Source organism: Sinocyclocheilus rhinocerous, unplaced genomic scaffold (assembly GCF_001515625.1).
Source record: "Sinocyclocheilus rhinocerous isolate Xijiao unplaced genomic scaffold, SAMN03320098_v1.1 scaffold550, whole genome shotgun sequence".
Taxonomy (NCBI): Eukaryota; Metazoa; Chordata; class Actinopteri; order Cypriniformes; family Cyprinidae; genus Sinocyclocheilus; species Sinocyclocheilus rhinocerous.
Window position 1 is genome coordinate 570,812 of NW_015667382.1, and position 4,337 is coordinate 575,148.

A 4,337-nucleotide genomic window follows, 5' to 3' on the forward strand; every position below is an offset into this window, starting at 1 on the left:
AGACAGACAGACAGACAGACAGACAGACAGATAGATAGATAGATAGATAGATAGATAGATACTTGGAGCTTGATAATATTGCTATATCACTGTGCAATTGCATGCATTGCTGTCTTTATCCCACTAGGGGTCAGTGTTCCCCAGCGGGAGATTTCATCACTATCCACATATCAGGAGGAAAAGTGTGTGTGTGTGTGTGTGTGTGTGTGTGTGTGTGTGTGTGTGTGCGCGCGCGTGTGTGCGTGTGTATTAAACATTTAGGGTTAATTTTTTTTTTCATTAATTTAGCAAGGATTTATTAAATTGATCAAAAGGGACAGTGAAGACATTTATAATGTTACAAAAGATTTCACAAATGTTGCTCTTTTGAACTTTATATTCATCAAAAAATCTTGAATTAATGTTTCACAGTTTCCACAAAAAAAGAAGCCGTATAACTTTTTTTCAACACTGATAATAATAAGAAAAGTTTCATGAGCACCAAATCAGCATATTAGAATGTTAAAATGTTAAGGACCCCAAACCTTTGAACAGTAGTAGCCTATATGTATAACCATTAATATTATTACGAACTGTGTGCTCATTGAAAGATTGAAGATGGATGTTTCTGAAGGTTTAATAGAATAACAAACAAACATAGACAAGGAGAGGAGAATTCTTGGGCAACTGTTGGGCAACTTATCAACTGTGCAGGTGATAAAAGCTCCATCTGTGCAGATTTTTAGCAACTTTTAACATCCCTTTTGGATTGTGAATGTAAGTTCTAACAACACAAGTATTCCAGGAGGATATAACACTAAGATATAGAAGGAAACACTGATTATCTAGATCAGATTGGACATTATCAGCAAGAGGATCTGACCATATTCTAGTGAAACCAGTTTAACCCCTAAGTCTCGCCATTCGTCAACCAACAGATGCAGGTCGACGTGAACAACAGAAGCGTGACAAAACCTGAGAAACACATTCTTGGAAAATCCCTATGGTCTTTATTTCCTCCAATGTTTCTACAGAGGCTGCCTTGCATGTTCATATTTGGCATGATTTCAATCGCCATGAAAATCAGCGATGGCTAAAGGCACAAGAAATCTCCAGCCTCTCTACACCTTTTCTGGACATGAAGTCCGTGAATATATTTCATCCTCAAAAACACACATTGTAAACATGACTTTGTAGCCAAAAAATACAAATAAAATCATCTGTAAAATCATCCATATGTGTATGAGTGCATATGACTACCCAGTCATATTAGAGCTTGCCAGATTGAGTGTTTTACAGTTGTTTTTTTTAGCTATGCATCAGAGATGAGAATAAGACTAACAGTCTACCAAACTATAGTATCATTATTGTGGACATAAAGCAACTGTATCAGTATAATTCTTTTTTCCCTAAATATTTTACATTTTTGGGGCACTGTGCTACATTGTTTTTTTACAACTTTAACCTTGTCTTGCCATAAAAATGTCAAATTATCTAATATTTGTAATAGATTTATTTATTCATACAAAATCATGAGTCTTTAGCAGTCTTCTCTATGACACACACACACATACATATTATGCTGATGATACTCAACTATATATCTAAACAAGACCAGATGAAACTTCTAAATTATCTAAGCATTTATCTAAAAATGTAAAAGATTGGATGACCAATAATTTTCTCTTATTAAATTCGGTCGGGACAGAGATATTACTTATTGGACCAAAAAAAAGTACACAGAATCTCTTGGATTCAATTTGCAACTAGACGGATGTACTGTTACTTTCTCTACAGTCAAACATTTGGGTGTTATATTAGCAACTTGTTTTTTGAAAATAATATTTGGTTGGAACAGCAGCTACGCTAATTATGTCTCTATATTTTTCTCTGTTTTTGCCACAGCTTCAGTCTGGATCCAGAACACCTGAGAAGAGATGATGCCAACCCCTCAGAGGACCTCAGATGATGCCAACCCTGAAACAACATATTGAACTACCACATTTTGCTATAAGTTTGATTGCATCATATGATAATTGCTGTTAATAGTGTTCATCGTCTGTTTGATTACGTCTACAATTGATTTTTCCGTACATTTCTGCCATGTACATAAACTGACAGTCACCACTGATAAGCTACCACTAAATATTGTAGAAACCTAATTTGCTGTAAAGTTGCTTTGCAACGATTTGTATCGTGAAAAGCGCTATACAAATAAACTTGAATTGAATATATATATATTCATTCATTCGTTTTTTCAATTTTTACAAAACTGCATGCTGCTTATTTTTATTATTATGAAAAGTTAGCCAAACTACTTCATAAGGTTTTATTATTTTAAAGAATTTGATAATTTTATTGGTGACCCTTTTTAACATTAATCCCCCCAAAAATATCAAAATGAATTTTAATTCCGAAATTCAAAACATGTTTAACATAAAAATGTTTTCAAATCATTACACATTTTTGAATAATTAATAGATCTGGCCAAAAAAAAAAAAAGAACGTCACTGACCCTGAATATGAGATCTTTGCAGAAAATCTCTATAATCCTTTCACAGCCAAAACACACACAAGTGAGACACAACAAGCTTGTAATAGCCAAGTCTGAATGCTGGCAGTAGACAGACTAATTGTAGCAAGTGCTACAACAACAGCATAAAATTGAGAGTGCGGCTCTACAGAGAAACTTTAGACAAGGGCTGCGGCCAATTCTGGGTTTATAGATCGCTAGGCAACAAAGCAGGAAACTCGTCATGGACACAGGAGGTGGGGGGACAGAAAGCACTCCAGATGAAACGGCTTAATAAACAAGAAGTCATAAAGTAGAGGCAAAGTCCAAATACTATGTCTCACTGCTGATTTATTGTGAGTATAAATCACAATCATGCTTTTTTTGTCAGCTTAAAATCTTTTCTAATTCATTCGGGGCTCAATTTCCCTTTATGTGTCTACAGTTTGTGTAATCTAGTTGTCACAACATAACACCGTGACAGAAGATAAGGCCTTGTGGACAGTGAGAACTGAGGTCATTTACAGAGTCACGCTTACACAAAACATCAACTCAGATTCTGCAGTTTCGAGGGAAATCATGGCACGTCAGCACCACCCAATCATTCAAACACAAGTATAGAATCGATTAGACCAGTGTTTCCCAACCGGGGTGCCGTCTGTCGAGAGCAGGGGTGCCATGTAAAAAATCCTTTTTTAATATTTTTAAATTGCTAAAATGTTCAAAAAAGCATCTATTATATAATATCCATTTCTGATGTCGCCAATAATTAGAGATTCACCGAAATTCCGGCTGCCGAAAATTAGTTCACCGCCAGTGTTGGGAAGGTTACTATGGAAATGTAATAGGTTACAGATTAAAAAGGTTGGGAAACACTGGATTAGACAATGATGTTCCTTCAAAGCATATCCACAAACTCTCATTCTTCCACACCTCAATCATCTACTTAATCATATTTGGCTCAAGGACAAAAGATGCTTATCATGGCGTGTGCTGCTTTGGTTTAGGTGCTGAACCTATTTTGTTTCTTTATTGCCTACTGTGTTGTACAGTTTCTAGGCAACCGGTTACTTCCCTAGCCAGTGAGTTTGTACAGGGTTCTCCTTTTTCTGCCTTTCCATGTAGGCAATAACAGGACCACGGCATTCATCTGCGGACACCTAATTAACCAGCTCTTGCTGAGTGACCCTGTGCTTCATTATATGAGTGATTTCTGCTGTCCATTCACCTCCCGCTCAATAAGCTTCCCACAAGTAGCTTGAAAGTCCACAAATGGCATCTCAGATGACACAAACATCTGTTGCAATAAATACTACATTTAGCCAAAGCATTGGAAGTGAAAGATATACGGAGTTAAATCAACTGGGGTACACTGGGTAATTAGCATTTGTACACAGGACTGATAAATTACTTAAAGGGATAATTCACCTAAAAATGAAAAGTCTGTCTTACTGAACTGTCTGTGACATACAAACCTCATTAGGGATGCACCATACTGAGCTCCTGTACTAAATGCCCCGATACCAAACGCCGATACCACACAGCATGTGATAAGTGCCATATTCAGACAAAAAAACACAGACAACAGACAGCAGAATGGAGTTATTAGAGATTAAAGATGTCTACGAAGTATATGTATGCAATGAATATAAAACATTCAGTATTAATGCCTGTGTAGCTGATTTGCGCCAGCTGGTAAGCAAATCACGCTGAGTGGATTGAGAGCGCAGCGGCGCAGATGCGCGAGCTTGTCGAGTGAATATACCTTTCTCACAGACATCACTGGAAAGTTTGTAGTTCGGTCGGATACGTCAAAAACAAGTAAGTAAAACAATGCACAAGTTAC

The 4,337-nt window shown here is 36.7% G+C and overlaps 1 protein-coding gene across 1 annotated transcript in view; it reads right to left on the bottom strand.

The window, feature by feature from the left end:
• Positions 1-4,337, bottom strand: part of LOC107733896 (guanine nucleotide-binding protein G(I)/G(S)/G(O) subunit gamma-12-like) — a 56,903-nt gene that overhangs the window by 42,564 nt on the left and 10,002 nt on the right. The window lies entirely within an intron of this gene.